Source organism: Chrysemys picta, chromosome 24 (genome assembly GCF_011386835.1).
Source record: "Chrysemys picta bellii isolate R12L10 chromosome 24, ASM1138683v2, whole genome shotgun sequence".
Lineage (NCBI taxonomy): Eukaryota > Metazoa > Chordata > Testudines > Emydidae > Chrysemys > Chrysemys picta.
In genome coordinates this window covers 7,967,158-7,982,183 of record NC_088814.1, presented here as the reverse complement: position 1 = coordinate 7,982,183, position 15,026 = coordinate 7,967,158, and positions in this window count along the sequence as shown.

The window sequence follows — 15,026 nt, the reverse complement described above, 5'->3', positions numbered from 1 at the left end:
CCTCTGTTACTTCCAACTGATGTGTCCCCAATTTATAACCAAAATTCTTGTTATTCATCCCTAAACACATGACCTTGCACTTTTCACTATTAAATTTCATCCTATTACTATTACTCCAGTTTACAAGGTCATCCAGATCTTCTTGTATGATATCCTGGTCCTTCTCTGTATTAGCAATACCTCCCAGCTTTGTGTCATCCGCAAAACTTTATTAGCACAGTCCCACTTTTTGTGCCAAGGTCAGTAATAAAAAGATTAAATAAGAGTGTAGTGTAGACACAGCAGCGCCAGCAAAGCTGCTGTTTTATGAGTTTAGCTTGTTTTGCTCATGGGGTGGGCTTAACTAGACCCGTACAGATAGGGTGACCAGATAGCAAGTGTGAAAAATCAAGATGGGGGTGGGGGGTAATAGGCGTCTATATAAGAAAAAAAAAACCAAATATCGGGACTGTCCCTATAAAATCGGGACATCTGGTCACCCTACGTACAGAGCACAGTTTTACTGGTATAGCTGTCACGACATTAGGAGAGATTGGCCAATACGGTATGCTGTTATTCCTATCATGGTAAAGGGCTCCTAGAATAAACATGGTGTTAGTGAGAGACAGTCTCTATCCTGAATGCTTAGCCTAGATCCTCAAAGGTATTTAGATGCTTAACTTCCATGGGACTTTGAGCCCATGGGCTTGTATAACAGGGTGTCTTGCCCCTAGCGGCTGAAAGGCCTGGGGTCAGCCAACCCTGATTACTAAGGAGTCCACCTTGAAGTGTGACACATACCAGGGCACAATCCAGACTAACAAATAACTGTGTCACCCCTGCTCTGTAACCCCTTTACACTGCTTTGCTGCAGAACCTCCAGCCGGGACTGCTCACAACAGCATGCAAGTCACTCCCAGCTTTGGCTCTTATCAGCCTGGGTTATGCTGCAGGGTAACCCCAGCACGCCCCCAGTCCCAGAACTTCCCCCAGCAATGTACGGCTGTGCTGTCCAGCCCTCTCCTGGACAGTACAAAGATATCGAGTCCATTATTTCTTTAAGGGAATAATATGCCATCTTATTTAAATACAATACCCAGACACTCCAATTTAGACACACTGGATCAGATAAAACAGTCAAACCAATGTATTAACTACAAAGAGATTTGAGGTGAGTATAAGGAATGAGGCACAAAAGTCAGAACAATAAAGATAAAACATTTACTAGTATCTACTTAAGAAACTCTCTTAGTTGCAAAGCAAACTCTCACCACATGTTCCAGCAGATTACTGACCGAATTCTCAAGATCAGAGCCTGCACCCAGAGTCCAACAGCTGTTTCCTTTTGTTTTCTCAGGGGCAGAGAACGTGATAGGCAGGAAGAGGAGGGAAGGGCATCATGGAGGGTTTGTCCCTCCTTTTTACAGTTTCAGCCCCCCCCCCGCCCTTGAAAAACATTCCCAGCTGAGACCCAGGAGACAAAGTCTACCTGGAAGGATGTTCCCTGCTGGGTTTTTTCCACCTGTTTGAATTTCCTTTGTTTTCCCTCCCTGTTTGATTACTCTATTTACTGCTTAAATGCAAATTAAGGCAAGCACGCATTCCTTCCTTTGTCTTTGACAGATCTGACTTCTCGCTGGGCAGGGCTGTGGGGTTTGGAATGTGTTAATATCCTACAGGGGAACCTTATATCTTCCCACACAGGCGCCGACTTTACAATGTGCCAGAGGGTGCTCGCCCCTGGCTCTGCCCCAGACTCCGCCCCCACTCCACCCCCCCCCACCCCCAAGGCCCTATACCCGTCCCGCCTCTTCCTGCCCCCTCTCCCAAGCGCGGCCCGTCCTCGTTCCTCCGCCCCGCAGCCTCCTGCACGCCGTGAAGCGGCTGATTGCGGCGGGCAGGAGGCACAGGGAGGGAGGGGGAAGCGCTGATCGTCAGGGCTCGCCGGCGGGCAGGAGGTGCTGGGGTGAGGGAGAGATTCCAATAGGGGGACTGGCAGTGGGTGCTTAGCACCCATTTTTTGTCGGCGCCTATGTCTCCCCATACAATGTTGCCACACATTTTACCAGGACAACACAGACCAGCCAGTTATGAGTTTTCGAATGATACCATACGAGACTTATTTTGTACAAAGATTAAAATAGCTTGTCCAGCGTGAACACAGGGGTATATTCTGTCAGAGTGATGACGAAGCAGCGGGACGCTGCAAGGGAAGGGAAAATGCTGATCTACACCCAGGCCATGAGAGACGGAGCAAAGTGGCTTTATTTCAAATTGTAACCGGCCATTGTGGCTTAAGTAATCATTTGTTTCTAATAAACAAACATTAAGATCGATTAGATGGACTGTGTAAGGTCCAAGAAACAGTTGGTCATCTCCTGAGGGAATGCAGGGTGCACCCATTCAAAGGGGCTATTTACATGAAAACCGTAGAGGCCTTCGCTAGTAAAACGTTTGCTGCAAGGCCTAGTAAGAACATCCAGAAATGGAGCCCTACCAACAGAAAGCAACACTGCAAGCCTTTAAGGATAATGGGAAAGGTGAAAGATTGTAATTCTTGAATTATCTATGGGGTCCCGTGCTTGGCGGTCAGTCAGAGCCGCATCAAGGGAGGCTGCTTCGTTGTGAAACACAAGAACTGGGGAGGAAAGGGGTGGTGCTCAGGGCTCAGATTGCTAGGGGCGAGCATGTTCTAGCAGAGAGTCCTGGGAGTTAGGGTAGGGACTCCGGCCAAGCAGGACCGAGGTCTGCCAAAGCAGGAAAGGCCTCAGGCAGGAAGGAGGGAGAGAAACCTTCGCTCCGTGCGGCCTTTTGGCTGGGGTTTGTTCTGGGATTGTGAGTTTTGTCTGGAGTTTACGTTATATTAATATACCCAGTTCCCAAGGAAGGGTATTTCTGACTACCAAAATAAATAAATACATAAATAAAAGGCTGGATGAAGTTTTTTTGAACAGTCCAAGAGGGGAAACTGAGGCAGGCTGCCTGTAGTGATGCCAGGCCGTGAGGGGGAGCACAGGTGGCGGCCGACCCGGTTACAGCTTGTCAACACACCAAACATGAACAGCTTTAACTATTCCGGTTTGGTTTAAGCCACACAACACCCCTCGTGTGGACGAAGTTATTGTGATCTAAAGGTGCTTATATCGGGATAGCCGATCCTGTATGGGAAGGGGAATGAGCTACACTGGTATAGGACTCCTTTATACAAACTTAACTCCATCCACACCAGGGGTTATACCTTATACCGGTATAACTCTAGTGGTAAAAACCACCACGCGCCTCACAGAGATAGTTATACCAGTACAAAATCTGTGGGTGACCAGACAGAGCAGGAGAGGCAGAGTTTATTACCCCAAATCTTTCAAACAAGGAGCTTAGGCACAGATAAATTAAGGATAAAATGGTCAACAATGCCTAAGGCCAAGTCTACACTCCAGTGTGCAACCCCCCCTCTCCCCCCAGCCAACCCAGCAGCACCCCCGGGGTAGACACAGCTATGCTGGCAGAAGAACATTGGCTGGGGGGTGCGGGGGTGTTACTCTGCCAGCCGAAAAACTCTTTCTGTCTGCATACAAGTGTGTCTACATCAGGGGACGCTGCCAGGACAGCTATACCGGCAAAGCATTTGTAGCGTAGCCAAGGTCTAAGTGATTTCCCTATTTCCATAAGTGACTTAAGAGACTAGACCAAGCCCTAAATGCCAAGGTCGTTTTGGGAAAATGTGACCTTTGGTGACCAGGGCCAATCAGAGGGGGGCCAGGAGGTCCATTTGGCCTGGGCCTCCAGCTCAAAGGAGGCCTCATATTTAGACTTGTTCATTTGTTGGCATTTGACCAGTTTCGCAACTTGTTTTTATGCGCCTCCCTATCGGCCCAAAAGGCGACACACCCTCTCAGCTTAGAGCGGGAAATGTAAGCAACTAAGAGAGGTGATTTGGTAAAAGACATCGTTTTTGTGTTAACTGATAGAGATTTTGTCACATGAAAGAGTTAAAAATGTTCATAAATATGGCGTATTTTTGTCAGTTTGCCAGCACCAGGGGCTTCCGGTGAACGCACCTTCGCCGTGTTGAAGCCGGAAAAGAACTATCACCGTTCCACTATGGGACAAGAGCGTTTGAGTGGGCTTGCCGTGCTTAATATCAACGGTGACACTGCACGAAAGCTAGATTTTTTCCTCAAGAATTAGTGCATTTGCACAGAAAAAGGCTAGGAAAGCAAGGTGTTAAATACAACAATATTCAAATTACGTCTCACTCTTTTGTTGGTGCCTTATTTCGTTTTCATGTGTCGTCATTTTTCATTTTGATTATGGCTAGGGGCCTCAAAAGCTGGAAGTGGCCCGGGCTTCTCTGGACCTCTGAGAGGGCCTGTCGGTGACTTGTCCAAAGTCAGACAGGACTGAGGTGCCCGAGGCAGGCATCAGACGCAGGGCTGCCTTTATCCCAGCCCCTTAACCCTCCTCGCCTCCTGTGGGGCTCCCCCTGCAGGCTCTTTCCACACCCAGCAGCGCCCCAGGCAGAGGCGGCCTGAGGCCTAGAGGCCTGGGGGGACGGGTGGCAGCAGTGAGATTCGGAGAGTCGGGGGAAGTCAAGTCCAATGTTGGTGCAAGAAGAAGGGAAGATCAAAGGGAGCTGGGGTGGGGGGGGAATCTAAAGAAGGGAGGTTTCAGAGCAGGGGGAAAAAAAGGATCAAGTTGTCCAGGGGCGATTGCGTATTTTAGAGGGGGGAGAGACCCTGGAGTTTTAATAGGCCTGGGCTCCCCCTAACTTCAACCGGAGACACAGCAGCTCAGCACCTCTCCGGCTCGGACCCTTTCGTGTCTCTCAGTGTTTCCTACGGCGCCCCTCACCCTGGCCTCTGTGGCAGGCATCAAGGGCAGGCGGGAGGGGGGGGCGGGGTCTGGCGGGGGTTTGGCAACTCCCCGTGGGTGTCGGAGGCTGTCAGCAGTGGAGGCCGGCTTGCATGCAGCCGACGGATGCGCTCGGAGCTGTCCCCCACCCTCTCCACGGCTCCAACTAGTTCCTTCAACCTTGACCTAGAAAGAGCGAGCGAGCGAGCGCCTCTCTCCCCTGCACTGGGAGCTCACGCAGCCCCCGTGCACAGCCCTGGGCCTCTCTACTGCACAGACTGTGCTTAATTATGTCCCTCAACGCTGGACTCCTGCCAAAGCCCAAGGAGGTCAGCCTCCGGCTCCGGCTGCTGCGTTCCATCCCCCTTGGGGCCAGGGGCTCTGCCTGGGGTATCCCCCACGCCTCAGCCTCTCTGCCAAACCCCTGCACCGGTCTGCAGGCCCTGCGGCCTGGGCCATGAGGGGGCGGCCCTCTGGAGTCCGAATTAATCAGCAGATGTAGAGTCAAGCGGGCAGCGCGCACCTCGTGCTGGTCAGCACAGACCCTGCCTGCGTTACCTGGGGTCCAGCCACACGAGCCTCTTGGCAGGAGCAGGATCTTGCTGTCTCCGTGCCTCAGTTTCCCCTGTGTAGAACAGGGATAATGCTACTGCCTGTGTCCATCTTGACTATTTAGACTGTAAGATCTTCAAGGCAGGGGCGGTCTCTCACTAGGTGCCCGTACAGCGCCGAGCACCACGGAGCTCCTGATTTTGACTGGGACCTCTAGACGCTATTGTAATGATCATCGTGAAGTAGAATTTTTCCATCTCTCCACCCAGCAACTGTCCGGTTGTCTTTTCAGAGAGGGGTGGTTGTTTTTTTAAATGATCTCCTTTCTTGTCCCAGAGCTGACATGGCCCCATACCCATCATTTTAACAATAACAATTCTGGAAGGGTATTCAACCTTGTGTGTCAGGGCTTAAGCCGATCTCTAATGAGTAGAGAGCAGGATGAAATTAAGGTCGGGGGCAGACTCTCCCATACGCCAGGTTCTGCCACCTTTCTCTGAAGCAGCCGCTGCTGGCCACTCTCAGAGCCGGGATATTGCAAGGCTAAATGGACCAGCGCGCTGTTCCCCATCGAGACCACTCTGTATCGCTTCAGACGCTTGTCAGTGTCTCCCCCCTTCCCCCACCAGAAATCCCTGCTTCTGCTTCTCTCTCTCCTCCTAACAGTCAGACTCGCCAGCATGCCTTTCCCCGGGAAGTGATGTCTCTATGATCCTTGCCAGCAGCAGAAGCCAATCCACCCTTCAGAGGCCAGCTCATGCCCAGCTGGAGGTCACCTAAGTTCCTGGGGGTTTCCTGGTCCTACAGAGGGCACCTTGACAGAAGATCTGGGACGTGAGGCCGGGTGGGGAGGTTTGCCAGCAGCAGCCAGAAGATATGGGGCTAGCCCACTGGGGACCCTAACAGGAATACTTCCCCCCCCACACACACAACACATACTAATAATTAATAGGGGGCCCCCTTGAGCTGCTCGGAGCCCTAAGCAATTGCTTAATCTGCTCATGCCTAGCGCTGGCTCTGCCAGCCAGACCAGAATGCCCCTGCCTCCTGGCTCTGTGCTCCACCTCCAGTTTGCTGCCAGATCCCGCCCCATCCCTCCCATTGGGGCCCAGCAGGAGGGTGGGTGGCACGCATGTGCAGTGGAGGCTGGGGAGAAGTTGGCATGGAGCCCTGCAGGCCAGCTGACGGAGGAGAGCAGCCAGGCAGGGAGTAGGAGGATCTCTCTAGTACTGTCAGTAAGGGAGCCAGAGGAGGGAGAGAAGCAGCTGGGGCAGGAAAGGGGGAGGCGGACGCTGCCTCTCTGTGCAGACCAGGGAGGAGTACAGCGGTCAACAGTGCCAGAAGTGCTAAGTCATGCCACTGCCACTGCCATTAGAAAGGCTGTGAAAGGCAGGAGACGTTCAGCCGTTTGATGGGGGGAGTCTGAAACCCCCTGCGGGTGCTTTACCCTGTGGTAGAATCGCCCATTAACAACATTTCAGATCCTTGCCCAGTGCCATCAATGCCCGCGGCGCTTGAAAAGACTTTAGCTCAAGCCACGGCCCCAGCGCTGATCCCGTTATCCAATCCACTACCCTGGCCCCTGGCCCCTCGTCCAGGCGAGCAGTAGCAGATCAGGTTGCAGGGACGGGGCTGTGAGTGGGACAAGAGGCAATGCCCACAAAAGGCGACTTGGGACAATCCTTCAGAGAAAGGGAGGTGGCTGTGGAGAGGTTCCTGGCCAGGAGGGGAAGGTAGGAAGGAGCCCTGCAAGAGGAGTGGGAAGAATGGTTGCTTGGCAGATAACAAATAATTAATCATAACAGCCAGAACTCCGTTACCCCAGGGAAAGTCTCCTCCCCGTGTCGCAGATCCCACAGCGAGCACCATGTCTTGCCTCACCACTTTGTCACTAGAGCAGCGTGAATTATTTGCAGGAAATAATTTATTCTCTTCAACCCCTTCTATGCCATTCGCATTTTTAGATTGTAAGCTTTTCAGGCAGAGACTTCGTCTAGACAGAGCCTAGCACAATAGGGTTTGGATCTTGACTGGTGCCGCTTGGCATTCCCCTGAGATCCAATCCTACTGTTAATCCATTCGGTGTATTTAGCCTTTTTTTGTTACCAGACTATCCACAAACAGGGCAGGATTTTTACTACTTTGTTATTCAACACTGTTGGACAAATCACTTGGCGTGACTGATGTTTTTCAGCCAATGATCTTTTAGTTGATCGTTGATCCAATTTCTCTTATAGAAAAGAGCTTTAATAATGATGCAAGCATAAGGACTCTATGGAAACTGCATCACAATCATATAGGGCCCAATTCTTCACTGCCCAGCACTGTTTAAAGTTATTAGTTCCGGTGTCAAGTAGGTATAAAAAAGGATAGTGGGGTTTTTAGACTAGTGTAACTGACCACATCCGATGCAGGGGAGCAGATAACCTTGCCGTGTATGCATTTTTGTTCTGTATTTGTACAGTAACTAGCACTGTGGGGTTCTGGTCCGTGACTAGGGCTTCTAGACCCTACAGTAACACAAATAAATAATGTCCTCTCTTCTTTTTAACCTCTGGCAGAAGGGATATTATCCTCTATTCAATTCTACAGGAATTGAGAAAGCTCACAATCAAATTCCAGAAGAGATTAAGCTAGATAAAAGCTTGGTTTACACTGAAGTTTTACCAATGTAACTATTATGGTTAGTAAAAAGCAACAGAGGGTCCTGTGGCACCTTTAAGACTAACAGATGTATTGGAGCATAAGCTTTCGTGGGTGAATGCGTCTGACGAAGTGGGTATTCACCCACGAAAGCTTATGCTCCAATACATCTGTTAGTCTTAAAGGTGCCACAGGACTCTCTGTTGCTTTTTACAGATCCAGACTAACACGGCTACCCCTCTGATACTATTATGGTTAGGGCATTTTAAAAAAAAACACAGAACAGTTATTCCAGCCCCTAGCCTGGAAGCCGTTATACTGATATAAAAGGTGACTTGTACTGGTGAAGTTATTCCCTGTGGGAATGGGCAATACCAGTATAAAGCCCCTTTATGCTAATATAACTGCTGTGGCAACTATTGCAATCCCATGGCATATCTTTGGGGATCGCTGTATGACATTTAGGAATGGTTTCAGGATGACTAAAACAACGAGGCGTCCTTGTGGCACCTTAGAGACTAACAAATGTATGTGGGCATAGGCTTTCGTGGGCTAAAACCCACTTCGTCGGATGCATGGAGTGAAACATACAGTGACTGGGTTCTACTCCATGGGGGAGGGCTTTCACGGCTCTTCCAGGGCCTAAATACAAGTGTGTGTGGGGGGATTACTATCAGGCTCCTAACAAGAGCAGTCGGGACCAAGGCTCAGAGGAGGGTCAAGCCTGAGGCTGGGCATAGCAGAGAAGTTCATAGTCAGGTTCCAGGCTAGGGTTGGTACCAAGGGTCAGAGTCCAAGTCAGATTTCAGGGGCTGGGTCAGAATTCAAAGTCCAGAACAAGCTGAGCTCCTAGCCAGGAGCAGTCATGGCAGCGACAAGAGAGCCACACGATGGCCTGGACACTTCCTGGAATGCCCCTTGGGTTTATATAGGTCAGGGAGCCAATCAGGAGCCATGTGGCTGCTGCCGGTCAGACCCTTTGAGGCAGGACTTCCCATGGTCGGTATCCACAGCAGGCCATGGGCAGATCTGTGGGGCCTTACTTACCTTGGGGAGTGTCAACAGCCCTGGAGAAGCACCACTCCTAAACGGGCCTACACTGGGTTTTCCAGAGTCTCCAGCGAAGAAAGGGCTGTGGGTCTAAAAAGCTGGGCTTGAGCAGGGGGGCTTCCCTTTTGATGCAGCAGACGGGTGGGACTCTCTGTCCAAGAGAGGCCCCAACCCCTGCAGAAGGGTTGGAAAGATTTTGCCCTGCTAGGCCCCCATAAGACTGATGCCATTGGCTGCAGCATGCCTCTAGGAACTCGTCTTGTTCTGTGCATGTTTTCTCAGTGCTTTTTTGTCCTTCCAATAAATGTACTCGGCTGGAAAAGAGCCGGGGGGATCCCTGGTAAAAGCACAGGCATTGTCCTCAAAAGGTACAGTGCAGACAAGCCTTCGGACTTCACTCTTACACTCAAATTGTGTTTTTTTTCCCCTCTTTAGTCTATTTGTAATGGTCTCTCTCTGCCATACTCCCCCTTGTCATTTCCAGCAGTACAAAGCGAGTGCGAAATGTTACCAGATCGGACCTTATGACATAGGAGGTACCTTCCAGCCCTACCTTCCATTCGACACTCCTTTTGCCCTGCTGTACGTGACCACACAAAGGTGCGCTGGGCAACGATGAATCGGGCCCATAGTATCTCGCCACAAAAAGAAAAAGGCCTACAAATAATTAGCCAATGAACGATTTGCAAATGAGTAGCTCCGAGGTCTTCTGAGGTGCGATTGGCCAGCTAGGTCACATGTTTTACGAATGATCATTTAGTAGCCCAGCGGAAGGCCCCAACCAAAATCAGAGCCCATTGTGCTCTGTACCACACATCCCTATGGGAAGAGACAGCCCGTGGCCCCAAAGTGCTGACAATCGAATGAGACGAGACAGCCAGCTGAAGTCTTGGCCTCTCCATTTTACAGAACTGAGTCCCAGAAAGATGATGTGCCGCAAATTCTGAGTCACAGTCCAGTGTCTTAACCACAAGCCCCTCCTTCTTTAGAAGCAGGAAGTCTTGCAGGAATTAGCTATGAGCGGTTGTAATCATCAGACAAAGCTATTGTGTGAACAGAGCGTTTTGAAGTAGCCGCTGGTGTTCATCATCATCATATTCACTAGTATTTACAATGCCTTCCTGGCATCCCTAACACAAGAGCAGCGAGTTCAGCTGCCATGTTTCCTCTTGTCATGTGTTTCCAAGAGCCTTTTTATGCCCCCTTCCCGCCCCCCTCCCCCCCGTGACAACATTCTCCTTTCCAGCATTTGCTCTCCCTTGTACCAAGCAATTCATGATGCAGGCCCTGTCATTTCGTCTGATGCCCACTGGTACAACACTGAGACAGCGTGCTTGCCTCATTTGTTGTAGAATCAAGCCGCTTTCTGAATGGCTTGGAAAATCAGTTCATTCCCCAGCGTCCCTCAATCAGAAAACAGCCGATTCACAAAAGTGCGGAGGATTTGAGACGGGTGCTATGTTTCTATAAATCCACTAGCTTCAGATTTTTTTTTTTTTAATTTCATCTGTAAACCGGGGCCCCGCCATCCACTAATCCGTTCAGCTTCAGGCTTCTAGTATAAAGAGAAGTGATAATGTCATTGCCATGTAATGTCACAGGATAAACCGCTGTGTGACCTTTCCTGCTGTGATTGTAGACGACCATTCCAAGCATGTACTGCTCCATCTTGCGCCAAGCGCTCTCATATTAAATATGGGGTGGCGGCAGCCTGCTCTGGTTCATGCAAAGTAGCTTGGGATTTGAGGAGCGACTGATGTGCCCACAGCTGGGCAAAATGTCGGCATCTCTCTGCTCTAGCAGTATTGTGGCATCGAACCAAAAGGAAAGCAAACGATGCAAAATGTAACAACTACGTAGGGCCCAGATTTGTTATGCTTTCAGCGGAATTTAAAGGGCAAGGGGAAATCAGCCCCCAAACTGCATAAAATGAATATATCAAACAAATACAGTATCAGTTTTGTACTCACTGACACGACCTCTGTTCATTCCCTTTGGGGCACCTGGCATTGGCCATTGTTGGAAGACAGGATATTGGGTCAGACGGACCTTTGGTCTGTTCCAGTGTGGCAGTTCTAATGTTCAATGAAACACTGAGCTGAAATCCAAGTAGTTGGGGGTTGCCATAAAGCAATGTTGAAGCTGGCCTCGATGTTATGTATAACGAGCTGTTTCCACAAAGACTGAAATAGGATGGCTTTAGGTGAGTCGTGTGAACCCATAGGCCTCCATCATGCAAACACATACGTGTAGGAGTAAATTTACACACATAAACAGTGCCAGTGAACCCTGTGGAACAGCTCACATAAATAAAGTTAGCCATGTACATACATGTTTGCAGAACTGGTGCCCTTGGATGGTAGTTCTGGACAAATTTTGGCCCTGATCTTATAAATGGAGCCAAATGGGCCGAGCCTTGGGCCTACAGGCAGCCCCCAAGAAGTCAATAGAACGCCACATGGGTGCTGGGGTCCGATAGCATGGATCTAATTGCAGGATCAGTCCTTTGTTTACAATTGTGTGGGAACAGTACAATATATGGGTAATATAATATATGAGTAATGTAGGAACCCATAGAATTGGACAGATTAGAATTGGAAAAGGTGCAGAGAAGGGTAACAAAAATGATTGGGGTATGAAATGGCTTCCATATGAGGAGAGTTTAAAAAGACTGGGACTTTTCAGCTTGGAAAAGAGATGGCTAAGGAGGGATATGATAGAGGTCTATAAAATATTGACTGGTGTGGAGAAAGTGAACAGGGAAGTGTTATTTACTCCTTCACATAGCACAAGAATTAGGTGTCACTCCATAAAATTAATAGGCAGAAGGTTTAAAACAAACAGAAGGAAGTATTTCTTCACACAACACAAAGTCAACCTGTGGAACTCATTGCCTGGGGATGTTGTGAAGGGCAAAACAGTTACAGGGTTCAAAAAAGAACTAGATAAGTTCATGGAGGATAGGTCCATCTATGGCTATTATCCAGGATGGACTGGGATGCAACTCCCTCCTCTGAATGTCCCTAACCTCTGATTGCCAGAAGCTAGGAGTGGACAACAGGGGTTGGATCACTCAATGTTTGCCTGTTCTGTTCTTTCCCTCTTAAAGCACCTGGCATTGCTCACTGTCAGAAGACAGAGTACTGGGCTAGAGGGATCATTGGTCTAACCCAGTGTGGCCGTTCTTATGTTCTAATATTGCGTGTGTACAAATGGATGCTTTATCGGGAGTAGCAAGGGCTAGTCCTTACCAGCCTACAACATAATGCTGGTTACAAAAGTTATTGTTAGAAATATTTATATTTCAGTTGCACCTAGAGGCTCCCATGAAGACTGGGACCCGTTGTGCTGTGCACCAAATAAACACATACTCAGAGACAAGACCTGCTCTGAAGAGCTCACAGTCTCAATAGATAAGACAGGCTAAGAGTGGAAGGGGAAAGAGAGACACAAGGACGTAACGTGCCCAAGGCTGCATAGTAGGGAAAGTGGCAGTTTTAAATAGAAGCCAGGTAGCCTGCCTCCTAGTTCACTGCATTATCCACTAGGCCATGCTACCCTCACATTTAATTCAGAAAAGCAGTAACGTTTCACAGAGAGCAGTTACACTAATACCCACACTAATCAAACGGTCTAGGAACACTAGGCCTATATCCTCAAAAGAGACCTGTGGTGACAAGCTTCCGAAACTTCCTTAACATGTTACAGATTTTAAGCAAACACATGAGTATTTGAAGTTTCGCATGATTTTCTGTTGGTGCAGGGAGCATCTTTTTGTTCTATGTTTGTACAGTGCCTAGCACGATGGGGCCCTGTGCTCCTAGGTGCTACCACAATACACAGTATCTGCTCATGCAATTTCATCTCTTTGTTTCCCCGGTAACTGCAGTACTTATATAGGACTTTGCATTCTCAAAGCACGTACAAATATTAAGTAATTCCCCAGTCAATACTCTGAGGTCCTTTTCTCCCTGTAGTAAGAACCACTTTCCCACTACACAAAGACTTAAGTTTGGGTAGTTTAGTTCTCTGCTGTCCATAGGCAACGATGAAGATAACAGCACTATGGAGTTTCTTGGTTCTGAGTTGGATTCACCCACAATGACCCATTCTGTGGCAGTGGAGTTATGGACACCAAAAGTAAAAAGTCTTGGCCCTGATCCTGTAGTGAGCTGCATGGTGGAGTCCTATGATGCTTGAAGTTCTGTACAGGATTTAGCTACAGGCCTAGTAGTCTATGATGGAAAACGGTGCTGGTTTTGCCATACTTTTAATCAGGTTCTACATCAGTATTCACAACCATTTACCACCTGCCAGCATAATGGCTGACATGAGTGTGAAAATGCTTTTAAAACTGGTAGTTTTTTAAAATACTCAAGAAATAAAATGAATCTTACATTCATGTAGCAACTTTCTTTGCATATCTATCGCTATATAGGTAGAGAGAGCACTACTAAAATGCAGCCACCAGCCAACTTCATTGCAACATGCAGCAAAACTGTGGAAGAAGGGGAAATGTTGACCAAAGGATATTGTGGGGAATCCTCTGTTTTAACTAAAGTTCCACAGCATTGTTAGGGCCAAATTTTCAGTGGTCTGGCATCTCTTTGCTAGTACATATCATGCACTCACATTTTCATGCCTACAATGAACTGTGGTGTCAGATGTCAGAAATTTTCAGTTTGCGGGAACTGAAGCTGTTTGTGGGACAGGGTTGATTTGACTTTGATGAATTTCACAATTCCAAACATTTTTGAAGAAAGTTTAGACATTGACAATTTCTAAATGTAAAGGTTCCATTTTGTTTCAAAATGATTTTTCAGTTAGAAATTGTAGTTATACTAAAAAAGTTTTAAAAGACTAAAAAAGGTTTAAAATGAAACAACATGTTTCAATTGATCTGATCCATTTTTTTTTAGATTATTGGTTTATGAAAATTGAGATTGACTGTTCTTCCCAATTTGTGAATGGAATTTTTTTTAAAGCTTCTAAACCGATCATGAACGGGAAGACCATCTCCAGCCCAGCTCTAGTATCAATTAAGATGTGCGTCTGCCATTCTCCGTCTATAGGTGCACACACACAGACACACAAGCAGGTTCATATGTGTGTGTACAGAAGTTGCATCCACCAAGAAAGGGGATAGGCCTTCACCTCATTTAAAATTTTGGCCCGCCCTATGCAGAACAGACAAGACCTAAGTTTTTAAGGTTTCACCCAAAATGATCACTTTGAAAGGCAACTAGCCTCTGGGTAAAACACAGCAGCTGTTTAACACACCTCAGTGACAGGACACAACAGTTTTTAGAGCACGAAGTGAACAATGCTGAAAACCGATGGCAGTATTTTACACCAAGGAATTGTAAAATTTTGTTTTTTTTCTCCCACCAGTGTGGTGTTAACAAGGGTAAGATTTTTATTCTAAATTCCTTAGTGTAGACAAGGCCTAAATACACTATTTATATTTTGGTTCCTTTCCCAGACCTGAAGAGTTCTGTGTAACTCAAAAGCTTGTATCTTTCACCAACAGAAGTTGATCTAATAAAAGATATTACCTCACACACTTCTCTCTGGCTTACATCAGTACTTTAACTCTTCCCTAGCTACCACCCCACCACCACCATGTTAAAACTAATCTACATTAATCTGTGATAACAAAACTCAGCAGCGCTGTCTGACATCCCCTTTACATTTCCCCATACTAGATAAAGTATCTAATGCAACAGGGCAGAAAAGCAATTGCAAATCCTGTTATGGGAATCCCTGCATTGGTAGCCAAAGCAAAACCATGTAGCACCCTCCTCCTTGTTTCATGTTTATGGGCCTTAGAGCAGGTCCACCCACCCTTTTGAGAGCTCATAACACTTAATTGCCTTTTTTTTTTTTTTTTTGGTCTGTAGGAGCCGCTTGCTTATTGGGATTGCCATTAATTTGACAGGCAGATCCCAGAC